Below are 15,401 nucleotides of genomic sequence, written 5' to 3' on the forward strand. Positions count from 1 at the left end.
GAATGTCCGGGACATTCTCTAGGCGCAGTATGTGCAGTGTCTCCAGGATTATCAAGCAGTCGGATGCACTGTTAATAATCTGGACAGCAGAAATGAGGCCCATTCTCGCTGGAATGGTGCCATGGATTTCTTAGCGGTGCCACCTTGGACATGGCTCAGTATTTGCTTAGAAAGGCGCACTGTCGTCACGTCAATAGAATTCTTTGGGTATCCTGAAACATGATGTAAGAATTTGGATGTACACGTCTTTTTAAGTTGGTCGTACTTGGGTAGTTTCTCATCAGGACTTCTGTTTTACGTATTCTTGTAGTAAATAACAAGATAACTGGTCTGATTCTATAACTTCACCTATAAACTACCTTAATAAAAACAAAGAACCTGTTCGTTTCTTGTAATATGTAAGAAAGAGGCGTTGAGAGCAACTTCCAATTATGAGGCCAGATGGAAGAGAGAGGTGAAGTCTGGTCAACTGATTTTGCTATAGTTGTGCGCGGCTTGAAAAATAATACTCCATCATCAATTTCCTTTAAAACGACTTCCCAAAATCTATCTTCCCAAAGTAACTCAAGTTTCTGACGCATACACGCCAGATTTTTCATACCAGGCACAAGTGCGTCCCAAGTCCCGCGGCGGGGTGCATGGGCTATATCTAGAAGCGAGGCGTTTTAAAACCCGGAACGTGTCCGTGTCCGCATTAATTCAGCTGACACTTGGAGGGAATATGAATATCAGCTGGACATGACTCACCGGGATCTTGCAGTAAGACGTAGTAGTAGTTTTAGAGGAGATCTCGACGTTAGCGTTTATGTTTCAGTATCCGGATGTTGCGATTACGTATGAGGAAAACCGAAATTCAAAGAAGGCTGTTTTGTAAGTTCTTGTGTCGTTGAGCTTTCAAAACCTGTCGATTAAAATTACGAAAGATTTTACGTTATTTTTGTTTGTTTGCTGTTTTCCGTCATGCTGTTTGTTGTATGTGGTGTGTGACTTTTTATGACTGAAGGTATACGTGGCTGTCGCTCTTGCGCGCATACACAGACACACATACACGCGCGCGCGCGCACACACACACACTATATACACACATATATATATATATATATATATATATATATATATATATATATATATATATATATATATATATGTATGTATGTATGTATGTATGTATGTATGTATGTATGTATGTATGTATACCCTCTCCAAATATCAACCCATAAATAGTCCATGATTATCGATTTCAGTTTATCTTAAAAATGTTTTGCATGTTAATGGAATTAGATAATTATGATAAGTAGATGTACCCAGACCAGGATTCAAGCGTATGCCATTTTTTCCTGCTAAAACATTAGTGACAAGATAGATGCACCTCTAATATATAATTCCCTGCGGGCGCAAGTAACTCCAGGTAAAGTTAATTCGATATTAACGAGTTATTTGTGACCCACTATTCGACTGTTAACATGTCACGAGTCTGTTTAATAGCAAGCTGATACATTTATCATAGCCACGAGTTACAAACTTCAAACTCCGTTGGTCGGGGGGGGGAAGGGGGGTTAGTGCCGTCAGTGCACCTCATGCGGTGCACTGTAGGCATTACTGAAGGTTCTTTGCAGCGTGCCTTCGGCTCCTAGCTACAACCCCTTTCGTTCCTTTTACTGTGCCTCCTTTCATATTCTCTTTCTTCCACCTTACTTTCCTTAACCCTCTCTTGTAACAATTGATTCATAGTGCAACTGCTTTGAGGTTTTCCTCCTGTCACACCTTTCAAACCTTTTACTGTCAGTTTCCTTTTCAGCGCTGAATGACCTCAGAGGTCCCAGTGCTTGGCCTTTGGCTTAAATTCTATATTCAGTTCAATACAAACTTCAAGCTCAAGCTTTCATGGTGGAGATGGGTTGGTTTCGATCCAGAGCACAGAGGCAGAATTTAAAAGTGTACGTATGTACACATTCCTTTTAGTAACAAGAGTTTTTGTTGTGTCTCTTTCTCTGAACATGCACTGAATTACTGCACTTTCAGTCTTGTTGCCACAGTGAAATGTTATCATCGCCAGTGCCACTGCACTGAATGTGATCACTTCTTTCTGTCGCCCTCGTTATCTGTTCGTGTTTTCTTTACCATTTTACCTTATCACCTTTTTAGTTTTCTGTAAGAGAAAACTGTTGAGATGTCTGTCCGTCCGCACTCTTTCTGTCCGCCCTCAGATCTTAAAAACTACTGAGGCTAGAGGGCTGCGAATTGGTTATGTTGATCATCCACCCGCCAATCATCAAACATACCAAATTACAGCCGTCTAGCCTCAGTAGTGTTCATTTTATTTAAGGTTTAAGTTAGCCATAATCGTGCAACGATTTAGGATATGCCACCGCTGGGCCGTGGTTAAAGTTTCATGGACCGCGGCTCATACAGCATTATACCGAGACCACCGAACGATAGATCTATTTTCGGTGGCCTTGATTATACGTACAGAAAATCGATTGCGGCGAAGAAACTTCGGCGCATATTTCACTTTTTATTTATTTTTTTTTTAATTCTTGAGTTCCGTGTCTGCTCTCTACCAGTAAACACTTATGCATTATCCTGATATCTGATGAAATACCTAAACTATCCATTAATAAGTCATTTGCATCAAAACTTGATGTGGGAGATGTGTTTAATGGCAGACCTTTTCTATCACTGCATATAATTGAGGTTCGCGTTTTAATTGAGTTTCTTACCAATTTAACTTGTACCCTTCTGATTCTCCTTTCTCGAGCTTTTTAGAATAATTGATCTGGCTAGACAAGTAACACTCCATGATAAAGCTCGCTTCTTGTAATGACTTATCCGTCTCTTTTTATATTTTCTGCATTTGCACACCACACAAATCAGTTAGGTGCTTTGTTATGTTACCAGACTGTTCTCAGTTTATCATATCTCACCGGACGTCTTTATATTGGAGAACGTTTCCTGTCTCTTGAGTCCTCGTGTTCCCAGGGGGGACGTTATTTGGATTGTCTTGCATTACTAATCTAGTCTTTGGCAGACCGTAATACGAGCATCACTTATTGCAGAAATTATAACATTTTTGTTCACCGTCGTCAAATGCATGAAGCTTTTCTGGCTGGCCTTATCTCCTGTTACAGAGTTGTTACAGAGTCAGGCGACTTGTAAGAGGTCATATTTATTCCCAGAATGCGCAGTGCCTTCATTGAAGTCTCTGTTGAATTATAAGAGCTGAGGCCAAGACACCTTAGCTTTCGACAAGTGTCCCAGATACGAGGTGTATGTTTTTATGAGACCGAGGCGCAGTAGATAGCTTCTTTTTCGTAACTGTGTATGTCTAAAACATTTTCATAACCGAGTGAATGAAAGGAGCTTTGTTGATGGGTGAGCTTCAGTGTGGGTTGTCTAAATATGTTCCATTATTTGTGAAGAGCCCCGTGTGATGCAGACCAGTCTTGTTCTTATGTATATTATGAATGTTAACTTGACTCAGTTAACGCAGCTTTCGATCTTCATCGGTTAGCCTCTTCTCTCTTCATAACTGTTTTCCTGTCATGTGTTTTTAAGGAACCCAGTTTTTGTTTTTACATTACATTTCAGAACTGATGTTTTTACAACCCGAGACGCTTGCAAGTCGACGTCTCATTGGAGTAAACTTACTCTAAATCTAGGAGTTACGAACGTCCACATTTGTACGTAACGGTTAAAACTCCTGAAAAAGGTAATCCTCTTCTGATGTCACTGAGTCTTCGAGGTCATCAAAATTTTTAGTGCGTTCGTTCTTGCCTGTGGTTGGCGCCTTCCATATCTACCTAATCACCAGTTATTCCGCTAATTATTTTGGATGTTCTTAAAAAAATGTTATTGACTCAAATGATATTATGGTTAGTTTTGACAATGGCATTATTTGCTTACGTAGGTATAGGTTACCAACTTGATTTTTTTTATGCGAGATTTCCTATCACAGCTATTATTATTATTATTATTATTATTATTATTATTATTATTATTATTATTATTATTATTCAGAAGATAAACCCCTGTTCATATAGAACAAACCCACCACAAGAGCCACTGACTCGAAATCCAAGCTACCAGAGAATATGGCGTTCGTTAGAAAGAAGTAACAGAAGGTAACTGGAAATACAGAAAGAAGAGAGAAGTTACCAGAAAAGAAAAAATATACTGATTCCGCTTTGGTTTTGTTGATCCTTGTTCTGTGTATTGACGAATTCTGTACAGTAATGCAGATGCGAAGTTGCTTATCTCCTGTTATGTCTGACATTTATGGGGAATTTCTCGAGACCAGGGTTGCCAGTTGTGTATTTAGGGGAGCTGTGTTTTGGATGCTTCCTGTGGACGGTTATTTTGCTTTAAACAGAACTCAGACGGAGTTGTTCATGCCCTCAGTAATCTCGTGCCATCAATAAAGGCCCTTTCGGAAAAAGACTACAGCAGTTGTATTGATTTTGTAAATTCTAATGAGGGATTATACAAATCAGTTCTTCCCCACAATTATAAACATCAGTATAAGGCCAGACAGCGCTGTACGTTGTATATTATATGAGTTTGTAGTACCTGGAACCATTTATGCATGCACGTACGTAAGTAAATGCAGTGTGTTTGATATATTATGCGTGTGCACTTTAAACTACGAAGTGATTTGATCTTTTCGTCATTTTTCTCTTATACTCTTAGACGTCTTGAGTTTTGTTTAATGCATGTAACCAGAACACGTATACTCCTGTTGTTATTTTTCTTCGAACTGTGTGCGTCAGGTAAGCTATCTTGCTGGGACACTTATTTTGGCGTCAGCTTTAAGCCGAATAGCTTCAGTTTATCGCAAAATCACAGAAGTATAATGTCAGTTTACTAAATAGATGAAATGAAAAAATGTATACACTTTACCCCCAATAAATAATCGCTAGAAATTAAAGATGAATATTTTTTTTGCACTATGCGGAACTAGAAGAAATTAGATATCCCGTGACATATAATTAGAGATAATATATTACAATTTATGCCAGCCGTTGTGCAGTAAGGTCTATTGACTATTGCAAGTACACTATTTGTGTATATTTATTGTTAGTCTTACTATACCAAAACAATATAGCACTGGGCCAAGACGAAAGATCATGTTTACGGGGAGCATTTCAATGACGTAAATAACTTGCAAAATTAATTTTGCGTATGAATACGATGGAATCGTAAAATCATTTAAATTTTACTGCCATTCTCAACAGCGCTGGTACTTGCATACATATGAAATGTTCACTCTCGTTCTGTTTGTTATGTTATCGCTTAAAACAAGGCACTTGCAGGTAAAGAAACCCTTATTAAACAGAGATACATTCAAAGAAAGGCAACCGGATCCCTAGTTTTCGTTTTCCCTCGCTAATCTACCGCCGGGTGCCTATCGAGTTCTGGATACAAGGTCGTCCGTCGATGTGCTCCTGGTTTTCGTATGTCAGGGCGCCTCGGTGCGGGCTGCTCTCCATACTTAATGAACGTGTCGTGTTGTTGACCTTTGAGAGAGAGAGAGAGAGAGAGAGAGAGAGAGAGAGAGAGAGAGAGAGGTGTCTTGCCAACCCGGAACCGAAAGCAAGATTAGATTATTGATGTCGTACCTGGTGCTCCAGAGTTGTCGTGCTTTGTGGAATGACGTCTTGCGATCGTTACGTGTTTTTGTTGTGTGGACACTCGGTAGCTTCATGTTATTATTTCTTTAAAGTTTTATCTGTTTTGATAAATCGATATTCTTAACGTTTATTTGGATGTTTCATCCTACTTTCTCGCAGGATTCGTTCAGCTGGTCTTACGACGGAGTTAGATAATGTTCAAATTATAAAGAATGTGAATGAACGCTTTGCAAGGTATAGTTGCAGTATTACTCTGATTTATGGAAAATAAATGATCACGTGCTTGCACGTAATACATACATGCATGAATAGAAGTGTACATATAATTACATACAAGGAACAAAAAACCTCAGTATGATTTTGTTCTTAAATCTTACATAGCATTATTGGAGTGATAAAAACTTAATTTAGACAAAAAGAGAAAAATGGCGTTTAACGGTTAAAAATACACTTATAAAACTGAACACTGTTCGTTTTCTTTGTTTACCTTTCATATCGAATCCTAATCAAGCCAAAGCCACTGGTCTACCTGAGTACATGTGCTGAAAGCAGGGTGAAACTGGTTTAATCTGCCTCCCGGACCTATTTGTCATTTAGCCAGCCAAGTATAAACATACATTGGCTATATTTATAAAGTTACTTACAGTTTACTTACAGTGTCAGCGGTAGATTAACTGACAGCCGTTTGCTGCCTTTCAATATTAGTTTTCTTGCGTTAAAAGACCACATGTATGATAAATGTGTATGATAAGCATGTCAGAAATATATATCCTCTTGAGGGAGAAAGGTGTACACTAAAATTTGCTAACTTTTCTCATTTTCGGCATTATGGTGTTCTGGTGATTCACCAATATCTATACAATAAATCTGTGTCAGCTAAATTGAAGTTGGGTGAATAATCAGTGTTTAAGTAAAAAGTCTATGTGTTGTTGTTATTATTATTATTATTATTATTATTATTATTAGAATTATTCAGAACATGAACTCTATTCGTATGGAACAAGCCCACAGGGGCCATTGACGTGAAACTCAGGCTTCCAAAGAATATGGTATTCGTTAGGAAGAATTAATTGAAGGTAATGGGAAATACAGAAAGAATAAAGCAGTTATTAGAAAAAAAGGAATTAACAAATTAATAAATAAACAGATAAAATAAATGTAAGTTTATTATTGAAATGCAAGGAGAAATTGTTTTAGGGTAGTATTGTGTTAAAAGATAGGTAAATACTCAAATTATCCAGGTTCCAAATATCGGTATTGTTATTTTTCTTAGGAATCCTTCTTAATATCCAACACTATCAGGTTAATTATAAATCTTTTGATATAACAGGTGAACTTTTCTCTTTTGTGATGATTCTGATTATTCATACATATTCATGCATGCATACAGTACGTGCATGTGTTGACTTTTGGAAGCAGAAATACTTGCTTGAGCTGGAGGTTACTTGTTAAGTAGGTGATGCTGTGGAACACTGTATTCCGTTGTAAAATGTGCTTGCTTTGCTATCAGTGCCATAGAAATTTGCATGTATTGTGTTATTTTTATCTCTTCTAGAATAACAAGAAAATGTAACAGAAAATGCATCAACAACCATTAGAGGAGCCTTCAATATTTATTTTTTTGTATACTGTAAAGCATCAAAGCTTTGTGGCTTAATTCTGACTTAGCTGCCAGATTTGGCAGTCGATCATGATGCGACCCACGGTCATATGACTTGTATGTCACTCACCAGTTTTCCGTTTGCATGCATGATCAGGTACCTATCACTCCATCCCTGTTCACATATTGGGACAAGATCAGCTTTGGAGAATAAAGTTATTGCATGAACTTGTTGATTAGTAGACTTAGTATTGCTGTGTCTTGCAAATAATGGACCTCTGAAAAAAAAAAAAGCCGTTTATGGGCTAGTTACTGTGCCCCAGTATTAGCTTTTCCCAAAGGATATAAGAATGAAATATCCAGAGTAAAATGTTGTAAGGAAAGAAAACACAGGATATCCAAATCCAAACATTCGCCGGCGTCATTAACCTTCATCTGCCTTCCTTGACAACAGAACCATCTGTCTGGTTCTTGAGGGTGAAAATATAGTTCAACCTCCACAACATCAAGAGTTCCACAAAGCAGACAGAGACCTCAAATCAATCCTGGACGTCCTTTGCTTCCCCAGATCGCAAGTTGGCTTGTTGCTCATCTTGGGAGATGATAATATGGGAACCTGCACCAAAATCTGGGACAAAATCTCCTTACCCTTACCCAGCCATACCCATCAGACCCTGGACCTGTTAAACACTCTGGTTGGAAACCAAATGGCAAGGGCAGCCTGGAACAAACTAAGGTCCTTATTAATGCTTCCAGGACAAGCTGATGGGGTTTCCAAGAAGGTTAACCTTGCAAGAGCAACACAGCTCCAATGCCCCCAATCAACAACCAATCTGCCTTTCCAATGCAATGGGCTTACGAATGGCAGACCTGAATAGGGGGACCTGCAAGATTTCACAACATAACATCTACAGCATCTGCTAGGACAGGGACAATCAAGGCCAAGTTGGGGACAGTGAGAATCAAGTCAGTGCCTTGCAGAAGTGCCCTTACAAGCCATGACAGAAAGGGCTCCTCATTCAGGTGGTCATCTGCATGCAGTATACCATCAAAGGTTTGGGAAAGCTGCCAAACTGTGTGTGCACCTGACTGCAATTGGAGAAAGAGTCTAATGGTGGCTGTCACAACCCCAACAAGTGCACCAAGCTGATCCTACCCACAGAAGACAGCCATATTTAAGCCCTAGACAGCAGCCTCTGCCTAGTGGGTGCCAGTAGTAGCCTCATACCATCATATAGCCACCAAACCCTTGCCCTCTGCATACTGGGGAAAAAATACTGATGGGAATTCATCATTGCCAATATCCAGATGTCCTTGCAAAAATAACAGTCAACACTACTTTCTGTACCTTTACCTTCAACTACTTTACTTTCAGCCTCACTAACTCAGAGACCTTGTTTCAGAGGCTGATAGACATCATTCTTAGTGACCTCTCCTTGTGCCTCTGGTACATTGAAAAATCCTCAGAGAAATCCAAAAGACAACCAGAAACATGTATGAGTCGACCTGTTCCTACTTCATGAGGTTTGATGGTCCATCCCAGCAAGTGCCATCACGACCTCCACCATCAAATTCCTGTGGGTCATCAAGTCTTGGCAAACAGCTTATGTCCCCCCTGCCCACCAAGGTGTCAACCATTTGCAAGGGAACCTTGATAAGGGTTTTGAGTGCAGAGCAGCTCAAACAGATTTTAGTGCTGCTTTCAATTTAGTAAATCACAAGACACACATTTATAAACTTCAGAATCTTGGAGTGGGTGGATATGTTTTAGGATTACTTCAAAATTTCCTTACAGGTAGGCAACAGCGAGTTGCTGTGGATGGCATCTTTAGTGAACCAAGACCTAGTGTGTATGGAGTCCCATAGGATCAACCTTAGAAAGACGGAAGGAGAGAATAAGGACAGATAAGATACTGAGAATGAAGTATAGAGAGGAGACACAGCATACACAAGCCTCCCTGCAGATGTTTTGACATGACAAGCTTAAGAAAGAAACACATTTACCCAATATATGTAGCCTCTGAATGCTTTGAAGGCTGATACCATGGAATTGCTGTCCCACCTTGAATGAAATTGCTTGTGTCATCTACAAACCAGTGTCAGTTCCTTGCATTAAAGGATATTTTGCAGGTTACATACATACTTTATAGTTATGTTTTGTGTACCATTCCCCCTACTGTGTATTATTTTCTTAGTACTGGGTGTGTTTTCTTTCTGTATAACTGTATTTTACATTTTCTCCAATTTGCTGCTGCAGAACTGTTTTAATTAATTAGTAAACATTTAGGAAAAAACTGATAATTTGAGCCTGAGCCTTAACAAACAAGCAGCTCATGATACTGAATAATAAGTTCAGGTTCCGCTCTGTTTTAATGATAGGACAAGTTAAAGTCAAGACAGGATAAATGATGGAGAATGTGTTTCTTTAGGAATGGTCATTCATTTAATATGGCACCAGCTCCAGCCAGTTTAAGTCTTTTTGCATGCCTTCATCTTGTACAACTAGTGTTGCAGTAATAGCTAAATCAGGTGTTATGTGCTAAGATCCAAAATCAGAGTGTAGCCTTCCATGGAACACAGGACAATCAAGTTCTCTTTATTAGACAATATGCTTCCTATATTTTACTGTTTATTAAATCAAAAATAAATCTCTCAGGGTAGATAAAAGACTTTTTAGTCAGATAGTTGAGAGGCTTTGAACAATAAGCAACAAGCTTTCATTCATCTCATAGATATGTATTTGCGCACACATAAACAGTAATACTTCCAGTTAAGTTGTTTTGACATAAGGCAGTTTTTGTTAAAAATTAAAGGGAAAAATAAAAACTGAGTCATCCATTTATGTACTTTTACATTAGTCAGCAACTAATGTTAAAACACCATAGAACAGAAATCAAATAAAAATGCCAAGTCACAGAAATTCAAGTTGAAAAATATAAAATCTTGTTAAAATCTATAAACAAGACACTAATAAGATGAACAGTATACAACCATTTCAAGCTTAAATTTTTTAAGAACATTGTCTTGTTTGCATGACGTACAGCTATATGGTTTTTCCTCTGGTTCATCTAGCACATCAACATCACCCAACAAGTTGATAGAATGTACAGTATACAGTGCTACATGTAATGTTCTTTTGGTTTTATACTGAATTAAAACTAAGTTTAACTATTGAATAACTCTTTGTACAAGTTACAAGTATTAACTACATTATGGGGGTGTTTATAGGAGTTCAGGGGTGCGTATGTAATATTTTTTGACGAGGTTATTTTTTTAGTGTCTTGGAACAAATCCAGGTTGTTTTTCATGCAGGCAGGTGTACATGGATGCACTGACAGAATCAACAACTCAGAATCTGTCATACTTTAAAGTGAAACTTCAGGATTAAGAGCCTATCATAAAGATGTTCCTGGGTAATTTTTAACTTTTCTAATTTTTTACCTCTTTGAATTCTTGCAGAGGATCCCTTTTACTCAGTTTTTGTATGGCACATGAACTTTTTCTTCAGTTACACGAAACCTTACCATTTTTCTAATCTTTAGTTACTCAACATCTTAACATCCTCTCTCATTATCTCCACTTGGTTTTGTCGCTGACAGAAACATAAGATTCCAATGATATTTCACAAAGGTAGTGAAGATGCAACATTCATTATGTTCAACTATGTATTATTAAAAATTGGACAGACTTTCAGATAGAGACTCAAATGAAACTAAGTTGTTTTTTTTCAGAACTAGGCATTCTCAGCATATGAGGACTAGAAAATCTTGCTTCAGCTTGTGAACTAAATGTGTGGAACAAAGATTCTTTGGAATAAATTCATTAATCTCAAATCTCAATCTAGAGTTGGTTAATTGAAGGAGGTAAGCGGAAAGAAAAGACATGCAATTACTGAAACCTTTATTTATTACAGATTATTTACAGCTACTAGCTTGACTGGCCAGCCAGCCCCCCCGGGTTCCCTTGACACTTATGCAAGGCATTCCTGCCTATACACTAATAAACGTGTTAACCCCATCGACTTGTATGGGTGGAAACAGTTCAAGGAAGTAAATACTGACAAAATAAGTCTACAATAAAAAAAAAAGAATACAGAAAACACTGCTAATGCCCATATTTAAACCTTAATCAAATTCTCCAGACCAGTCATCAGAGTACCTCGGCACCACATCATTGATCTCAGTGCTGTTTTGAGGAGGTACTCTTGGATATAATACAGTACAAAATTCCACTAAAGATAATAATATAAAGCTTTGACAAATGATTGATATAATAAATCATGAAAGAAATCAATACAGCATACACAATATGCACACAAGCACTAGCAGAGGAAGTTTGTCCGATTCAAATAATGTTGTCACAGGCTTTATAAAAAAAAAGTTACCCTGCAAACGTCTAATGTCATTTAGTGAAACAATAACAAATATACTGTAATATATAATTTGTACTTCCTCGACAGTCGCATTTAAAAAGAGACAATTAACTGGTACAAAATGTAAAATGTGTCAATACAAAATTTGCAAATTGACATTGTGCCACTACATGACATTTCTCCTTTAAAGATAACAAAATACAGTATATTTACAAATAATCAGTTTTTGCAAAAAATATTCTAGTGAAAAAAAGTTGACTTATCAGTAAGCATGCAGTCTCCATATACAATATAATCAAATAAATAGAGTTTGCAAAACAGAAGGCAAGCTCAATTTGAGCTTACTGGACATGGGGAAATATCAAGAAGAATAATGGATATCAGAAACAGCATATTGAAAAACTTTCATTGAGTAGGCGCAATCAAGGATAGTGCAACAAAATTCCCATGCATGGTACCTTCAGAACTTTGCCCTGTCACTCACCAGAAAAGAAAAAAATTAAATAACCTGTCGCTTACGGAACCTTCCATAACAGAGAAATCTGTTTTTAATGTTGAAGAAAAGGTGTATATATATATATATATAAAAAGGCTGAAATATTATGGGTTAAGCTAATACCCCTATAATCCTCTCATTTTTGTATGATCATTAAACTTATGCTGTGCTTTATATTTGGATGTTCACGTTAATTTTCAGCCATAAGAATTTAAGAAATGGAGTTATAAATAGGAGTTCCACACATCTTGCCCCCCCTCAAGTGGCAAGGCAGCTACAGCTGGAGACACCTTCAAGTGATCTCAAACAGTTACAAAGTATCATATAGTTTTGCTTCAGAATGACAAGATAACAATTAAAAATGTATTTTTGTGAGTCAGAAGTTAGAGGTCTACCAGGCCAATTACAGTCATTCAGAAATATTTTAACGGTAACTGATTATACAGATAGGCCAGGTTCTTCAATGTTTTCCCATATCCTAACAAATGTAAAAATTTTTTGGTTACAGGATAATTGACAGACAAATCAGCACTTAAAATAATTATCCAAGACCTTGCCTTCAATACTACAAAGCCAGATTTTACTTGAATGCCATTAAGCCCTATATAAAGGTTAAATACTCAGTTTTGTTAAAGGACACAATGTCAGGATTTTCTCAGGAAGCAATGAGGTTTCACATGAAAATCAAAAAACACTGGTAGTGACAAGGCAAAGTTACTTTTATTCTGCGACATATTCTTTGGCAATTTATCAATAAGCAATGACACGAACGAATTTAAAATACTGATATTGACAAGGCAAGGCTAATGCATCAGTGAAGAGTTCCTTTTACCTGCTTAATGCACATTATGCCAGGAGAAACCCCTCTTGCATCCTTGCACTGCCAAAAACAATGAAAAACTTTTCATGGTACATTAATTTACAAACATCCATCTGGCACAAAAAAAAAAATATTCCATTACAATACTTCTTAGGCAAAATATTGTAACAACTTAGGAATATGAATCTGTACATATACATAATTACAAACACACAAAATCATATATATGTAGACATTCAAAATACAAACAGCCATTCAGTGTAAACTCTTGTAAACTTTTCAACTGACCCCAAAAGGATTCACATAACCATTCAGTTATATGGGCAATGCTTTATCTATCTGTATACCAGAGCTTAAATAGCAAAAACTGGAGAAGATATTTATCAAAAAAAGCACAAATCTTTTGATTTCAGGGAAATCATTACAGTATGTAGTTTACCTAGACCACTGTCCATTCTCTGTGTACAAATTACATAATGTAGTCTTGTAACAGATTTAAATTGCTTTCAGAATAGACTGCAAGATACTTAAACAGGCACATGCAAAAGGGAACATATTACTTGGTTCACTGTAAATCTAGAACTGAAAACCTCATTCTTTCATAAAGAACTGAAACCAACACCACCTTTGATATGCAATGCTACATCAGGGCACTAACAGAACCTGCACAAAGACAGGAGGACAAATAAAACTTAGGAGCTGAACATACAGTATTTTCCTGATCGGTTGATTATGAATGAATACTGCCTTATTTGAGTATCAATTTACTTATGGGAGGTCAATGGGACAGGCACCCTACCATCCTTATCAGACTTAGGACTGAAGGAAAAAATGAGATTTTATAGCAATAATGGGAAATGGAAGCATAGAGAGAATTCTCAAGTTTAAGAATGGAGAAAAAGATTGTCATTGAACTTCCCAAAATATTTGGTTAAACTATTTTCATGTATGTGCTCTGGAGCTGGAACAAAGTTAGTTAGATACTCTTGTTCCTCTAGTCTTGAAAGACCAGCTGACGAAGCAATGCCGATGTAAAGAAAAGGTTATGGGCTCACATCCACTTGGGAACTGTGTAAAACATAACGCAGGGTCTATTAATAGATCTATAACAAACTTGGGGATTGGTTTGTATAATACATAACCAAATACAGTATGTGTTTATTTGTGTGCATAAAATCAAATGTAAGAAAACAAAAATTTCAAAGTAGTTTGAATGACATCCTACCTTTTGATGGCAAAATATACAAGGATGATCCTTAGCTATAAACTGACCACTCAAAGCTTAACAACTTAAACTAATAGCATAACCCATGTAAGGCTTGCAGCTACCCGGGGGGGAGTAATAAGTGTGGCTGGATGTGGTCTGGGGTGAGACCATGTGTAGGCTTTCAAAAACAGCTCTTTACAAAATGAAAAGAAAAAATTAAATGACTTCATTTGATTAGCTAAACCATGCAATTTAGCACAAAAAATCTGCAACAGGAAACATGATCAGGCCTGTTAGGTAAGATTGTGTTTCTTCTACCGTCACAAAAATGTCAAGAGAACCACCATTGGAACCAGAATAGTTCAAGATGAAGTTTGGAGGAAAAATGGTAATGGAAGGTATTCAGTGGATCTGAAATGTTGAACTTCATTCGATAGTAATGCTGTGATTATTAAAAGACTTAATGTCATGATAATTATAAGGAGTTCAAGAGCATAACTATTTCCAAAGAAAATATAGTTGCAACTGGCAATGGAACATGAGAACTAATCAAATTAATCATAAAATCACTGCATAATCCTTGCAAAAGAAAAGCAACAATAAACACGGCCATCATAACAGCATAACACTAATCAAATACTAATTGCAAAGAAAGAGCTGCAATCCAAGCCTTCAAAAGTTTCCAGCATTAATTACAGAAGTGCACCCCAGGCCAAGACAAATGGTTACCTCTGGACCTATAAAAAGAATCACAGTCTGTTCAGGGGCTTAAACTATGTACAGAGGTGCTCGCGCGTGAGGGGGTAAAACGACCACACACTGACTAGACCACTCGTTTGCACTCCACACACGACTGCATTGCTGGTGGTACATAGTTTAGATTCTCCCTACAGTTATCAACATGTGTGGATTTGATCCAATGAGTAGTAGTAGCAGCAGTAACCTTTGCTATCTAGAACGGTGCACCGCGAGCCACCGTGACCACACTCGCTCAGGGTAGGAGTAAACGGAGGAGGGCTGAAGAGGGGCAAGGCCATCTATTTCAGGGTAACATTACTACCCATGTAATAAGAATGAAAAATAATGATGGCAATGGTAATAATTACAGTAATAATAATGACAGTAATGATAACTATGAAATTCATGTAAATACATCAACACAAAGAGGGTCTTGTTCAATGCTATTACAAAGTTACATCCAACATAATTTTTTTTGTATTACCAATTTTGATGGAATAAACCTTCCTTAATTAATGATGTTAACCATGACCACTGCAAT

The 15,401-nt window shown here is 37.3% G+C and overlaps 1 long non-coding RNA gene across 1 annotated transcript in view; it reads left to right on the plus strand.

The window, feature by feature from the left end:
• Window positions 1–15,401, plus strand: part of LOC136836967 (uncharacterized) — an 82,575-nt gene that overhangs the window by 24,718 nt on the left and 42,456 nt on the right. The gene's annotated exons all lie outside the window — the stretch shown is intronic.

This window comes from Macrobrachium rosenbergii, chromosome 57 (genome assembly GCF_040412425.1).
Source record: "Macrobrachium rosenbergii isolate ZJJX-2024 chromosome 57, ASM4041242v1, whole genome shotgun sequence".
Taxonomy (NCBI): Eukaryota; Metazoa; Arthropoda; class Malacostraca; order Decapoda; family Palaemonidae; genus Macrobrachium; species Macrobrachium rosenbergii.